We start from the raw sequence: 17,427 nt of genomic DNA on the forward strand, positions 1-17,427 counted from the left end.
ATATAAGGGTTAATGCCCAGCTGGGAGAGTTTCTCAATGCTAGCTGAGTAGGGGATTGTGTCAAATGCCTTGTCCAGGTTAAGATAGGCAGCGTGGACTGTCTTACCTTCATCCAAGGCTTTGCTGACTTTTTTGAAGAAGTCTACTAGGTTTAATAAGCATGATCTACCTTTAATGAAGCCAAATTGAGCTGGGTTTAGAGTCTGAAGGTCATTTATGTCCTTGTTGATAAGGTCCATGATGACTCATTCCTTGGCCTTGCAGATGAGACTAGTTATACTTATGAGTCTATAGTTCCCAGGATCAGTTGATGGCCCACCTCTGTGCAGGCGTATTACTGTTGCTGTTTTCCACTCCATTGGGAAAAGCCAGTTTTCAGGTTCTGGTTAAATAGGATGCAAATTGGGTCCACTAGGTCCTGTTTTAGATTGCTTAGTAAGCAACCTGGGATGTTATCTGGTACCACTGAGGCCATGTTTTTAGACTTGGAGAGTATAGATATGACCTGATGTCTAGAGATACTAGTCAAAGGGCTGGTGTCTGGTATGCTTTGGGGTATGGCCGGTGGGTCAGGGGACTGAAATTTGCACCAAATCTGTCAGCTAGCAGGCCAGAAGCTAAGCCAATTGTTGAAGTTGATCATTTTCTGTTTATATTGTGACATCATCCTGGGTGAAGGTAGAATGCTGCTGAGGGCTAGGATCATACCTGCCTGGGACATACAATGTGAGAGTTCAGTCATGTGTCTCTTCATATAGTCCAGAGAGATACATCTCAAGAAATGCACCCCAACATGAACTATGACAGAGTCATAACAGTGCTTGTTGAGTGACATGGTATGATACACTTGTATGTATATTGTTGGCATATTAGGACATCTGTTGTTGTAGGGGAGCAGTTCAGCCATCGACACAGTTCACATTCCACCATCACTGTGACAATTTCAGTATGGGAATGGTGTGCAAGTGTCTACATACCATCGTTAAACACTCTATGACATACATCAATATAAATTCATATTGATTACAAGGTCACATAAGTCTTGTCTCATACACATGTTGTTATGCTGTGATATTCTCAAGAACGTATCATGTGTTTTGATACAATTGCAATCTTGTAGAATTCAATGCATGAACAATTGTGTTGCTATAACCAAGGAAAGTATTACTGAAGGGGGCAGCAGCACCACTGTGTGACTATTAACATTTGTGTCAGGAAATGTTCTGCATGACCCACAAGTGGCTGATCTGTAATGTATCCTGATAAGACATCAGGTTGCTCAAACACCTCTCGGCCATGAAACACATATAGGCATATCTTGTGTGATTGATTTAAGTACATGACATTGTTACAGCTGTACAACTGCGTGCACAGTACCAGTGTGTGGAATGTGATAAATGACCATAGTTATATTTGTAGGTCTTTTCACAAATCACTTAGCCCAATACATTTGAAATGTTAAGTGGAATACATAGCTAAGTTCAGATGTGCATGCGGATGCCATGAGACATATACAACTCGTATGTCCATCAGCCAAAGTATACATGCAAACATTACTCAGTTTCTATGCTAAGGATGGCAGCACATCTGTGCTCTCTGTAAGGCTAATAACACAGAATCAGTGGGTCATGACAACATCACAGACAGGTGTTGTATGACTCAAAACATGGACCTACCAGACATGGTTGGATCTGTACTTCAACACAGCTTCCTTACAGAATGTGTTCATGTAAAAGGGTGTACAACATACATACATCTGACTTGGAGGGGGGCATCACCTGATTTATGCATGGAAGAGACATCCTGATTCTTTTCATATGTAAGGTAGACCAACATGTCAATCATGGACCTTTTTCTAAATGGGCACCGTTAATATCCCGGCTGTGTGCAAAAGGCATGGGTGATTTATTCAGGCTACATCCATGTTGATACATCTGTATGATGTCCTCAAGAAGGTCAACAAGGTCATGCATAATGACAATGCTATCATCCTGTATAACTTGACCAGGCCAAGGCATTTGACACAAATCCACATTGAGGTACTACTGTGACACTGTCACAAGCGGCCATAAACCCCTGTATCACCAAGTGGGTAGACCACTGGATCACATACTTGACATATAAATATGTTGAAGTGTGTGAAATTACCTATATCCTGAGTCCATGGTCAGGTCCATAGCTCAGGGCTGTGTGCTAAGTCCTTTCCTGTTCATCATTTAAGTCACGGATGTCAAGAATGACATACACATCCTTTGTCCAAACAGCTTTCTGGAGGACTGCAAATAGAATCCAAGTGTAATATTAGTATAATACAGAAAGTATTAATGCGCACAAATGATTGCTGCCACAGCCATGAACACAGATGAGATAAAAAAAAATATGGGGGGATTTGTTACATTATAAAACCAAATGCACAAACCAATGATAATGTAGTTAACACACTCCTATGAGCAGATCAAGTAGTATGTGATCTGTGTCCTGTGGTAGATGGTTATGAGGAACATCCACCAGAATGTAGCCAAAGTGGTGACTACTCCCTTGTAAGTAACATAACTCCTGAGTATGTGCAGGACATCCACATCAAAGGCCATTACACTTCCATAGCTCACAGCCTTCATCGAACCAATAACTGAGTACAATGCATACTTTTTCATGTACCACCCCTGACATCTTCAAGGGATGCGTTACTCAAATGTACCACATTTGCCACAGTGAGCTACCACACATCTTATTGTTCTACCTAGGTATTCATGCATGTGTGATATGTGTTCCTGTGATGCACACAGTACATACTTAGCTGATTGACAACATTGATGTCATGGCTTACATTTGCGGCAATTAGGATTGTGCCATAGATATATATATATATATATATATATATATATATATATATATATATATATATATATATATAAATACAAGCCATGCACACCTGGTGTGCTTGATTCCCCTTATATATTGCTGATAACTCATAATAGTTGTACAAGTCTGTTTTTGCAGAACCATCTATGAGCACTCACAATCACATATGTTATGTCAGAGATATGTGATTACTGGTGGTGTTGTTCTGATATTGTCCATGAGTGTGCATGCTTCTGTCTACTGTTGTCCATGATCCTGTTACTATGTCTCCCACTTGGTTGAGACCTCTGCTGACATTACAGCCATATTTAGGAAACTAATTTTGCACAGCTTCAGAACATGCACATAACCCCTATTGTACATACCATCCCTGATAAATGTCCTCTCCACTGTTCATGTCAGGATGCTTATATCACAAAGATCACTTTGTGTGACATTCACATAGTATACATTCGCTGTGCCGTTCATAATAAATTATGTTGATATGTGACTAGTGTTCATTCTACAACTTCACTGACATGACCTCATCTGTTGTGCATTACCATGTTAATAATGTCATTCTTCCCCTGTGTTAATTCCTACAATTCAGCTGTGTGTCTATATTCAGTATACACACTTCCCTGACTGCTTATTTATAATGCAGTCTATGTACCCTTATGGATCATTTACACAATTTTTGTTCAGTATGCCTGAAACAGGTTTCCACAATACCCTATACTGTATACACTTTCATATAATGTGTTGGAACTATATGCATTGCTTTATTAATGACCCTGCTAATCACTGTGGCATTCCATGCGAATACATAGGCCTAGATTACCTAGAGGTAATCAGGTTTACATTACTGCTGCTGTCTGTGTTGCTTCACATGGTTTCCTAGCCAGCAATATTGTTGCTGGCCATGAAATCGAGCTTGTTTACTTTAAACGTGGTGCGCAACATGCATATGTAATTAGCAATGCTGCTCAACACTCAGACATGTAAACTCCATGAATGCTTCGTGATAAGCCTACATGGATTTTATTGAATCCCCATGATTGACATGGATTCTGTTGTCTGGCATTTTATTTGTATATTTATATCCGTATGTATGCAGTTTGATAACTGAGGTAGAGCACTGATCCCATTTGACCAATTTCAGTCTCAGCACACTTGTGAATGTATATGGAGATTGTTTTCTTACAATTTATAATGATTATACTGTGAAATGTGTTTGTAGTTTCTTGAAAATGACAGTATGGATATGGAACTTTTCCATTTAAACAAATATGACTAGTCTAACAAAAATATCAAGCTACTAAAGATATTTTCTCTTTTACCTTCCAGAAAACCACAACTACCTGATCTGCATCTGCATCAGGCTTCTCCTCTATGCTGAATTTTTTTTTTATTTTATAAGTGCAATAACCAACATATATGTATTCACTTGAGACAGTGTATAATTTGTAACAAATATCTGCTTTTCACCTCCAAAAACAGTAAAACATGTATTGTTAATCTGGCCACCCAACATAGATTTGGCTGCTTCCTGGAGGTGGTTACTAGAAATTATTCGTTAAAAGTAATCATCTGTATTATTTTTCAAATGCTAGCATGTACTTAGATAGCCTGTAATAGTGTGAGAAGAAGTGTCACAACCTGGGAAAATGTTATTGTTACTTCAAAAAAATATATAATCAGTGAGCTGGTATTTTGGCAATATCAAATTATAAAATGTATCTCCATAATAGATAAAATGTAAAAATAAAAATGTTGCACTGAACTGCCCTTTTTTTGAAAAACTGAAATAAGCAGAAGGAAATATAACAATTGCATACAACTGTATTTGCCATTCTGAGCATCTGTTGCAGCTTGGAGATGGAGTAATCTTAGACTATATAATCTCTAATGATTTTGAAACTCTAGTTTGGATTAAAAAGCCAAAAACAGGCAAATGGACAGTATATCTTCGGTCAGAATCAGACACTTTTTTATCCATCTGTTGTCTTTTTTTAAATAATTTATTCTTCATTTTCTAGAGAAAGTCTTTTACTATCCATATAAAATCTGAGTGTGTAACTGAGATTCGACCATGTGTCGCTGATGTATGGTGTATTGGTGTATTGATTTACTGAGTCAGTAATGAAGTTAAGCAGTATCAGTCAGTGGTGGAACATATATTATACATGGCTTTGGTGCAGAAGACTGTGGGTTTCATTCCCACACCAGTTAGATGGATTGCTGACACTGCACTGCAGTGCAGCATAAGGGAGGTGCTGTAATCCTGAATGTGTTGTCCTTCAGTTGAGATTTTAAACATAGCCCCTATCTGCCTGACAGTGTATAAAATCCATTCCTTTCTGTTATTGTCATGGATATCTTACTTTTCATTATATTAAACTTGTATCTTCATTACCTTATTTGACCCCACTCCTTTTTCAACAAATACCATTTATTTTTTCTTAAAATTATTGCTAGCTTCTGTATACAATTAAACATGATTTCATTTAGCTTTTCATTCCAAATGGTCCACACAACATAAAATAATTTCCTGTCTATTTTATTAACAAATTCCTTATCCATTTGGCTATAACATCTATAATATCTATGCATAATCATATCCATATTTATTTCAGTTACCTCCTTTATATTTTTTAAGAAAATTTATTCACACAATTTTTACCACAATTTTGCAATCCTTATACATTGTAAGCAAACATGTTCTGTAGTTTCTTCTTTACCAGAATATACACATTTTTTACTGTATTTTTATATGGCATATTTTCCTTTACTGGCAATTTATTAATCACTAATCTCCATTAAAATGTTGGCATTCTACTTTTTTATCACACCATGTCTTTTGTACTTTTATTGCATTAACATTTTCATTTGCTACCTCAGCCTAACATAATAATACTATATCATGATATTTTTATGGGTCTATATTATAAACCCGAATGCTTACCTTATCGAATCCCTAAATGTCAACCCATCCTTATCAATACACAAAAACATTGAACATCCAGAAGAGCGAATCCAGAAATGTTGAATCATCATGGTTGGCCTTCTGTGGTATAGCTCTGTAAGGTAAGTGTGCGATAGTTACGGACCTTAGGGTTAGGGTGCGGGTTAAGGTAAGTGCATAGATGGTAATGTATGTTAGATTTTAGTGTAGGGTTTTGTTAAGTGTATGTGTGTGGATTATTTAGTTTGTTTGGGTTTAGCATTTTAAGGTAAGTGTGCGATATGTATGGACCTTAGGGTTAGGGTGCGGGTTAAGTTAAATGATACATGGTGGTATATATAAGATTTAGTGTAGGGTTAGAAGTAGGGTTTGGTTAGTGTATGTATGTGGTTTATTTGTTTGTGTAGGTAGTATGTAGCGAGCGGTGGGATGGGACAAGTATGATAGTTCCACGTTTTGAATTTCGTGGTTTAGGGTGTTCGGTGTTTATGCAGTTCAATGAGGACAGGTCGACGTTTAGGGATTCGATAAGGTAAGCGTTTGAGTTTATAATATAGACCATATTTTTATAGCACACTTTCCTCAAATTTTCCATTTAATCAATTTTTATTTTCCATAAAATATTTTTTCTTGATAATATCTCATTACTTCATTTAAACATGCATTTCCTGCTTTGAATTTAATATATCCCAATCCCACTTATATTTGTACTTTAGTAAATTTACTACTAACTTTTCATTTTTATCATGTATCCAAAACAAAACTTTATATAAAAATCAAAGAAGCAGAATAAACAATTGGGTTTATTAATCCAAAACATTTGTCTTGTCCATATATAAGACTCCTTCCTTCACAGTAATCTTGAACTCCACATAAAAGAAACGAAAAAAAAAAAACATAATTACAGTATTTCTTTTAATTCATAATTAGAAATGTAAAACATTAGCTAAATATGCAGTCTTTTCAATTATAAATGAATTAATCAAATAAATAATTTTAAACAATAGCGTGTATGTTTTCCAAAAACAAAAAGCTCCTTTATTTCATCTAGTATCCTATTACATTCTCCTCACTAACATTGCTACCCCAAATCTTATTCCTAACATAGATTTCTTTCATTAAGATACCCTTCCTATCTTTACTGTATCACACAGTCCTTTACTTCTTTCTTTATTTAAAGTCATGCCTATTTTATATTAAAAATGATGTATCTGACATCTAAATTTTTCCATCCAGACTTTGTTTCTCGTAATCAATATAATATAATCTGCATAATTAAACATGTCTGGAATTGTTATCCCTTAAGTAGTAACATAAGGAAAACCTCTCATGTGCTAATTTACATCTCATGCTAATGCATTCATAACCAGTGCAAATAGTATGCTACTCTCAGGACATCCCTGATGTATGCCTTTCTTTATTTCTATTTCTTTGCTTAACCACCCATTCACTAAAATTCTTGCTTTATTTTTATTACATGCAGAATAACATACATTCTTAATTTTCTTACTAATGTTATACTCTTCCATAATTGTCCAGAAAGGTTCACATTGTACTCTACCAAAAGCTTTATTTACAGCTCCTATCATGATCTTGGTCTCATCGGTCCTGCTTATAATATGATACACAATTTTTCTTACTATGAATAATAATTCCTGACATCCTTTTTCCTTTAAACCGTATAGGCTATCTTCCACAATAATTATAATTTTACTTTTCATTATGCTCTGAATTGTTTTCATAAAAAAATGTAATCTGTATTGCTTAATACTATAGGTCTCCAATATTCAATTTTATTTTTATCTTCCTTTTTCAGTACATATTTAAGTATACCACTGCATACATTTATACATAAAAATCTTCATTTAACCACTTATTCATAACTTTTAAGAAGTATTTTTCCTCCTAATCCATAACATTCTTATAAAACTGGTATCCCATTCCATCCAGTCCTGAAACCGATTGCAAATTAACTTGCCTAAATAACTTGTCTAATTCATACAAGAAAAAATCTAATTTTCCAATTCCTTATTTTCTTGTTCTGACAATTTTTTAACTTGACATTCTTGTTTTACTTTCTTTCTATGTTGAAGCATTCTCTTCACATAATTTATAATGATATAATTTGTTCCTGAGATCTTCTTACCTCTCTTCTATCATCTTTCTTTTCTCTCATTATACTAGTATTCTTTTAACAATGCTATTCAAATAAACTGACACCTCTTTTTTTACTATGTAAATAATATCTTTACTTAAGTAATAATCTTTAATTTTCTCTTGATTCTTTTCATAAATTCTCTGTTCTGTCACACAATGTTCTCTATTGTTCCTTTCCAAATCCTTTAAAACATTCATACACATTGATTTATACTTTTTTTCTGCTGTTCTTACATCTGACTGCCATTTCATAAAACATTTTTTATGTTTTTCTTTCAAAGCTAGCAACTTCTCAGACCAGTTTTTATAACACACACTAGTAGAAATGTGATCTTTCCATAAATGCATACTTATTTCATTTCCATTTTCAACCATATTTTTTCATTTATTGTTTGTATTGCTTTTCCAAACCTGATATACTAGTAATATAATAAAATAATCTGCTCCCATCTTCTGTGCACCTCAACTATATTACCAAAAATGATTATTCCAGACCTTTAAATTGCCACATTTTCCTAACATCATTGTCTCTATCTTTTTTTTTCTTTTCAAATCACAGTCTTCCATTAATATTATATTAATTTTAATTATTACATAATCTAACATTTTATGAAATATTTTATTCTTTCTTTACTTGTAACATATGCATAAAATGATATAATTCAATGTACCAGATTATGGCACCAGAGCTCTACAATAGTTCATTTTCCCATCATTGCCAATGTTATGGTCAGTATTTTCACTGTCTTTCTACAAAGTACAACTATGCCTGACCATAGTTCGTTACCTAGGTTCCATATTGTATCCCCTCCTCAAAGTTTCTTTGATTGTAATTTCTATTCCTATGTCGTAAATCATTCAATACTACTTACTATGCCAATTTAGGATGACTATTCTTCTACTTATATTTTTGATATTATTTACATTTAGTGAAAGCACTCTAAAGCTGTCATTATACTTGTGTTGTAACTTACCAGAAATTGTATAAATTTGAAGTATTTATTTCAATCACATTATCTATTTCCTTTTTTTTCCTCTTTTACAGTTTTCACTTTAAACTTTATTTTTTGCCTGTTACTTATTTGTCTGTTGAATTCTTTCTACCGTTTACTATTTTCTAAATTATGTTTTCCACATCTCTTATTTCAGAACATTTTTCTATATTATCTCCTGTTTTATTTTTCTCTTTACCCTGATCCTGCTTCCCTATTTTGTCTTCATCTAAAATTGGGGCTATTTCTCTTCTTCACATACTACTCTCCCTTTGGTTTTCTACTTCTATATCCTTTTTTCTCTAGATTACAATCCATCCATAAATGCGCAATTTTGTTACATTTATAACATTTCAATTCATGCTTTTTTGTTTCAAGACCTGTTTCTGCATATATATAACATTTCCTTTTATCACAGTTAATTGTGAAATGATCATCTTTTCCACAGAGCAAAAACATGTTTTTGTTTGTCTATAATATTTTAAAACACCTCTGTTTCCCTCTGCATTTATCATACCAGGGATATGAACATTTTTTCTTTCTCCACTTTCAGTACAATATGATAGACCCATCCTCCAGACCATAATCCAGACCATAATCTTCTCTTATCATAGACTTTGCTTCTTCTTCTTCTTTCGTTTTTTCCCAGTTAGGGGTCGCCACAGCGGATCACCTATCCGCTCATGATTGGCAGTGGAGTTTTACAGTGTTGCATTGCCAGACCGGCGCCCAACCTTCCACAGAAGGCACACACATGCACACACTCACACCTAGGGCCAATTTAGAGTGTCCAATCCACCTACTGCATGTCTTTGGGATGTGGGAGGAAACCGGAGCACCTGGAGGAAACCCATAGGCTTTGCTAATGTCCATAATTTCTTTACAAATTTGTCTCTTTAAAATGTATTTTTCAATTTCATTTTGAAATTGATTGTATTTCTTTTTTCTGTTTGTTTATCTGTGAAATGTTTTAACCACATAAGAATTCCATGGATTACAGTTCTTTTTCTTCTCATACCCCTCCCTCCAGAACAGAGCCAGTCTCAATAATAATGCCACAAAATGTCTGTTTATGAATAAGAATAAAAGCTGTTATCTCTTGAACCTTCACCGCCAATGGGGCTATTCAGTTATCCTAAATGTCATACCTGTCCATTTGTTTTTCTTTGTTCTGAATTCTCACAATAAATTTCCCTTGTTTGTTGGCACTTCCTTTCCACTGTTCATCTCTCATTACTTTCTCTGTAGTTACTCAACAGTGTCTACATATTGCTTTTTTGTTAGTAATCTTCTTTCAGAATATTTTTGATTGAATTGTGTCCATAATTTCACCTCACAAAACATCTTTTTCATTCTCTAGCTTGCTCGGTGACAATTTACCCAAAATATCATGCTGCAACCATCCTGAGTTGTAATAACATATCTATCATTTTGAACATTTGCTTCTGATGAAACAAATTCTGTTGAAACAGCTCATCAGAGTCTTGTACAGTTTCAAGCACTACACTGGCATTTGTTTTTGTGCTATCTGCCACCTTGGATCTCCTTGAGTTCTATTCTTCCAGATGCCACTGCTTTAGGAATGGAACAAGCACTCTCCTAATGAGTAAGGGTCTTTTTATTTAATACAATACTTGAAATATTTAAACTGTTTACATTATTTACATTATTCACATAGTATACATTATTTACAAAACAATTTACAAATTTCAAACATCACCTTTCTATATTTTTTTCCAAAACATTTTCACTTTAAGGCCCCTCACTTTTCCCCATAACCAAAATCTTATTTTTTTCCAATATCTCAGCTAATGTTCATTTTCCATTATATTATCTCATTAATTATTTCATAACATATAGTCCAAACTATAACAAATTCCTTTTTCCTATTTCCATAATAGCCATATTTTATCATGTCTATATTTACACCACATATTCTCTTAATGCACTGTAAATAATTGTCTTCACATAATTTAGCCCATAATTTATTTACCCTTTTGCAATTCAATAAAACATGTTCTGTTTTCTGTACTTTACCACAATGATTACAGGTTCACTCCTCTATCTTTTTATAAGACATATTTGCTTACACTGTCATTTTTATGGATAATCTTCATAAGAAATCCCTACAGTTTACATATTTTTATACAATTTCATTCAGAATTTAAGGCTTTTATGATTCTTTCCTCATTGTTTAGCCATGGATAAATACAATACTACAAATTCATTGTATTCATATACCATACTTTGCTGTTGTCCTCTATCTCATTTAACCTTATAATCCACAATATTATTTTCCCTTAACATTGTTTTAATTATCCCATTCATTGCTTTTCTTTCTGTTTTGAATGTTTCCATCATACCCCATATTCTTTTATATTTTCTTCCATAATCAGACATGTTAATGATGTATTCTCATCTTTCAACAATTTTAATACTTTATATAACTGTAATTACGCTGTTTATACTACTGGATTTATTAATCTCAAAACTACTACTTCTTTAACATAATATGTCTTGTTTTATGTGTTTAATCTGGAACTGCAATTAAACAAATATTCCCATGCAAGTATGGCATGGTACATGACCAAAAGCATCCATATCTCAAAAAGCAAAACAAAGGCCAGCACTCATAGGTCAGCTGCTCCAAATTTATTCAGTGTAAAAATTAAATTACATACCTATTAGCATACTCTGATATAGTTTGCTGAGTTACAGTCCAAAACCAGTGGGCTATGGCTAACCAAGTTTGCAGAAGACTGCAAGTTGGAAGCTGTCATTGATTCCTCTAGTGATGTGGACATCCTCCAAGAGAGTCTCACCCAAACAAATGACTGGTGCCAAAAACATGGCCTCAAGCTGAATACAAAAAAAAAGCATCATCATCCCCTTTGGAGAGAGAGAGATGTCCCCACAAATTATCACATTAATAACAATGTTCGAAGCATGCAGTCATTGGTCATGAGGGATTTGGGCACCCAGATTGATAGCAGCCTGACATTTGACCACCATGTTGCTCCCATTGTACGGTAAGCTTTCTGCATGGCCCACCTCATAAGTAAGGGTATCTCATCCAGGGACAAGGAGGTCATAACATTCCTGTATTCTTCCCTTATAAAGCCCATTTTGAGTACAATGCCCCATTGAGCATGTACCTTGCAAAGCACTTGGAGCAGCTGAAGAGACCACAGAGGTTCCTCACCAGAAGAATCCATGGCCTAAAAAATCTACTATACACAGATAGGCTAAAAGCCTTATCCCTCTACTCTGTTTCATACAGACTCCTCAGAGGTGACCACTGTCTGGCATACAAGGCAATCTTGGACTTCGCCTTGATGGGATTGCTGCGTATCTGCAAGTCAAGTTCCACTCGAGTAACCCACACACTTGGCCTCAACCTGGTCTGTGACATCAATAGTACTTGCTGGCAGAACAGATTTGTGTCCCAGAGACTCCCCCATCTATGGAACAGACTCCCTCTACATATCAAGCAGAGTACCTCTTTACCCCTTTTTAAGCCTAATCTGGATATTTGGATGGGAAGCAGGGATTCCACCCATGTTCCTACTGGACAGGGGCATCGGGTGTTGATTTATCTATGCATGGGCTAAACTCTTGGCTAGGCTTGTAAGGGCCTCAGGGCCAATAGCCGAGTAACTTCCTATGAGTAGAGAAACAAACAAACACCCAAAAGGGTGAAAAAGTTAGCAAACCAGTTTCGGCATACATGTTTTCATCGGTGCAACCAATCTAACCTGAAACCTAAATGAGAACACATTTGCCAAAGTTTCTTTCTCATTTTCCATGGGATCATATACACATTTGCTGAATATGTCATTTTCTGCTAAAACTACATTTATTAATAAACTTTTTTCTTATATGACAAGTTTTCCAAAACAAGCATTTATTCTCCATCTGTTGTACTATGTCTTCCCATTGCTTTGTTTTAACCATATCATTTCCAAAAGTTACACCCAACAATGCTATTTCATTCTCTATCTTGCCTTCTCCACCTAAACCTCTAATGTTGCCTCTAGTTATACTCATTCCTATAGCATTCAAATGCTCATTAAATACCTTAATGGCTTCCTCAATCCATTCTTTACTATTTGCTATTAATACTATATTGTCTGTGTATGTAAACTTAACTGGTGTCCTGATACCTTCCAAATTCCTATATTCTGCCAATTTTAACATTTTTTATTTTCCTGACCACTGCATTCATAACTAATGCAAATAAAATGTTACTCACAGGACATTCCTGCCTTATACCAGTACATATATGAATATTCTGACTTAACCAATCATTTGCTAACACTTTTACTTTTTTATTCTTATAGGCTATCTGAAAAATATTTCTGATTCTCTTGTCTGATATTCCTTCATTATATCCCATAACATTTCATGTTGAGTCTTATCAAATGCCTTATTTAAATCACCTAGCATTAATTTTGAATTAACATTCCTGTTTCCAAAATAAAGGCAATTGGCACCAGCATGTACCAAAGAAAAATCCACTTTAATAACAATAGAATATAATTAAAATAAAAGGTTAAGAGCTTTCAGCAGCTGAATGACAGATGTCGTCAGAACAATTAATGAAGTCAAATCAGTCCTTAAATGCTTTAACCAATCAAATGTGTCCCTATCAAGACATAACACAAATGCCTTTTAAAACCATTAATAAATAATTGTTGAAACTATATTAAATGGTGATAATGCACTAAAATATCCTAACTATTAAAATACACACAATGCAACTAAAGTTATGCAAGTAAAAAAAAGTATATGGATGTTAGATAAACATGATCATTGTAACATAGCCCTTGCAAATTAGTGTCCCATAAGGATTCATAATATAAATATGTGCAAAAATATTTAAACACAATTTAACCAGCAAGGTTAAAAATAATTGTAAAAATAATTATAAATAATTATAAAATCTATAGTTTTGCTGCCCTAATTTTCAAAACTCTGGAAATAGAAATATTATCATTTAAGCCAGGAGGTTTTTCAGCATCAGGTTTAAGTTGCCATAGCAACTCTTTGTATTCTAGTCTGCTTTACCATGTGCCTCCCCTTGGACTATGGAATACTTGCTCCAGGACAAAGAAGACATATCTACTGTTAGGCACACCTCTGAACTGCACCAAATTCCTCAGTACTTACCATTTTTTGGCTCAGAATAGTAGGGTGCCATGAATTCCCGCAAGGCCCATTTAAATCCTGATTTCATTTCTATTTTTTTTTTAATTTTTTATGCTCATGCTGATGTCATGATGTGCCACCAGCATGTCATGCAGCTTTATCGAAATCTACGGGCATGCATGATGACATCAGCACCAAGAGACCGTGTGAGCACAAGCATTCTGGTGGGAAAGAACAGGCCAAGGATGTTAGCAGGCATATGCTGCTGTGTACTCTATAGCATACGTACAATATACTAATGGGGGGGGGTAGCAAAATGTAAACAGTTTTCAAAAAAAAAAAAGCACTTTCATGTTGTCATCCCTTACCCAAACCAGCCTAGGACACCAGCGTTGCCAGCTGCCACAGCAGTTGATTATCTTCTTGCTTTTACTGCTCCTGTTGATTGCTACCTGTGTGCAGGGAGGTGAATGTGTAATGGGGTAGTGCAGCTCCTTTTTATACTTTGTGTGGAGGAAGTGGTGACATCAGAAAGAATGAACTTAAGTTTCTATTGACTACAACAACACTTGGCAGGCTACATAATCCCTTTAAATGCAGCTGCAGCCAATATCCTAATTCTGTTCTTGCCTTGGTTTTCTTGAGTTGGAAGTAGCAGCATTAATGAGGATATATATTTTTTCCTTGACTACATTGCCAAATTCGCATTGCAACACTGCAGGTAGAGTGTTTTTAAATACGGTCTAGTGCTCATGTTCTCTGTTCCATTTATTTCCAGCAGAACAAGTACTACTATTTTTGTGAGTGTTCTGATGGTCTGACTAACATGCGATAAAGTCTGTTCCACTTCCACCTCCAATTGTTTTAGTTTATTTTTAGATTATTTCGTATTTGAATACCTTAGCTAACTTTTTGTTGTGTGGATTGTGAAAAGTTTTTTTCTTTTCTATTATTGTGAGCGGAGTGACCAGTAACAAAATACAGAAGGACTAGGATATTTGTGATTATGAACTTTTAAAGCAAATTAAATTCCCATTTTTCTGAGACTTCTGGCTTAAATATTCCAGTTTACGTTGCAGCAGTCAGACCCCAGGTAAAGTGCAGGATGCCTGCCCTAGATTTCTACTATATGGTGTACAATCCAGCTATGTAATTTTTTTCTCTTTTTTGTGCATGTGTGTGGATTTGTGGGTGTGTGTTGTCTTTCAATTTCTAAACAGCTTCTTCTTCTTTGTCTTTCAGCTTTTCCCGGTTAGGGGTCACCACAGCAGAACTCCTGCCCGCTAATGATTGGCAGTGGATTTTTATGGTACTGAGTTGCCAGCCCGATGCCCAACTTTCAAGGAAGGCACACCCATTCACACATGCACCTACCTGCATGTCTTTAGACATCACTTGACCACAGGGAGGACATGCAGACTCCACACAGAAGGCACTCCAGCCAAGAATCGAATGGGAGAACCTCTTGCTGTGAGGCGACAATGCTAACCACTGCACCACCACGGCCAGTTTCAATTTCTATATAGCAATCAATTAAAATGGGCATGTTGCAGGCTAGTACAAAAAAATAATTAGAAATGAACAAAACTGACAGCAGATGCATAAAATAAACTGGATTATTAACATGGCTTGAGAAATGACTACGGCAAATGAGAATTACCATTTAGATGCAATATTATGTATGGAGCATTGGTTTTGGTTAATGGTATCATTCAAACAGAATCACTGATTGCTGGATACATGATATGGAGTGAATTCCCTATAACTGTATATTGCCGTTCCTCTATTATTCATTTATTTATGTTCAGAAATTTAATTGTTTATGTATGGAAGTGATAGCAGATATTTTCACTGAAAGAAAAAAAGAACCATAAAAGTCTTAATGGAAACACTCTCAGTGATAGTAATGGCTTGAGAAAGTTTATTCTTCTTTATGCAAATCTTTATGCTTTTATATTTGTGTGTGAGGTGTATTGGTCATGTCTTATGGAAGTGTCTAACTTTAAAAGATTCAAGAAATATTTGGCTTGGCTAGAGAAAATTAACACTGATATATAAGTTGTGTATTAATTAGTAATTCACATTTCTGTTTTAGCAGAGCTGCAATCCAGAGTTCCTTATTCTTTAAAGGCAATTCTGTGATTCTGAGCATGTCAATGAAGCAAACAGCACTCCCAGATTCCCCCTAAAAATATAACCCATGGACTTACTTGGTGAAGGGTTAATACATGTCTTTTTCAATGCTAACTATGATAGGTTATGATTATAAGGGCAGTTAAGTTCATAACTTGTTGTTTAAAGTGAAGAACAGAATGGCATTGTACATGGAAGCCAGCAACTAGACAGGTGTAAAGGAATGAACTTTGTCAGACTGCATTCTTGTTTTAATCTAGCGGTGGTCTAGGTTGTTATAAAAGTGCTTGCTGTTGTATTTCATTTTATTTGTCATAATAAAGCCCCTTTTATAGATGAAAGCATGACCAGTACATATTTTGCTATAACTCAGTTGTTTACATACTTTTTTACCCATGTTAATTAATTTGCTTGTGGCTTACAACTTAGCGTTTGCCCATTTTTTTAAGTTGTAGAAGCATACAGAGACAAACAAGATAGTACAACTGAAGTAAATTTGTGCTGTGTCAGACCTTTATGTTTTACTTCATTAGGCCTCTACAGACTACTCATAACACTTCTGAATTTCAAAGCTGCACCAAGACAGAAATCCTGAAAGTCATTTATGCTTATTAAACACTTTACCCAATGAGATTAATAAACCTAATAGGACAAAATGGGGCAGATGACTAGAACCTCATGCATGGGTGTGCTGTGAAGCGTTATAGTGTTAAATCCTTTTTGCAGCTTTAGTGCTTTAGTTCTTTATACATACATATTATTCTAGGCAATGAACTCACTTTTGTTAATAAATATTTAATCTGAAATAATTTAAAATTAATTTTAGCTGCCTTAGTTTGAACATCTGTGTTTGCAGTTATGTCTTCTGACGTTATTACTTCTATGTTTAATTTTGTAAGTCTTAGCTGCATTCACTGCACACGTTGCTTTGCCATATGTGCTCTTGTGTTTTATCTGTGTAGAGTGTGTATTTTTAAAGTGACTGTTAAATTGGGGAGCATTTTCTCATTTATCATTTGAATGTCGATATCTCACAAATCCCTCATTGTGGGCAGAGTTATAATAGTATGTATGTATGCACATTTTATGTTAATCCGCATCCAGATTTTTGGAAAGTTGTACTTACTTTTTATGGGCCTTTGTCCAAGTTTTTGATGCCTCCAGGTTGAGAGGTATGCTGTTAGGACAAAC

General features: G+C 35.0%; 1 protein-coding gene across 1 annotated transcript in view; it reads right to left on the reverse strand.

Moving 5' to 3' along the window:
• Positions 1–17,427, reverse strand: part of LRRTM3 (leucine rich repeat transmembrane neuronal 3) — a 1,115,649-nt gene that overhangs the window by 128,589 nt on the left and 969,633 nt on the right. The gene's annotated exons all lie outside the window — the stretch shown is intronic.

Source organism: Protopterus annectens, chromosome 14.part0, assembly GCF_019279795.1.
Source record: "Protopterus annectens isolate FY-2018-M chromosome 14.part0, PAN1.0, whole genome shotgun sequence".
NCBI classification, from domain to species: domain Eukaryota; kingdom Metazoa; phylum Chordata; order Ceratodontiformes; family Protopteridae; genus Protopterus; species Protopterus annectens.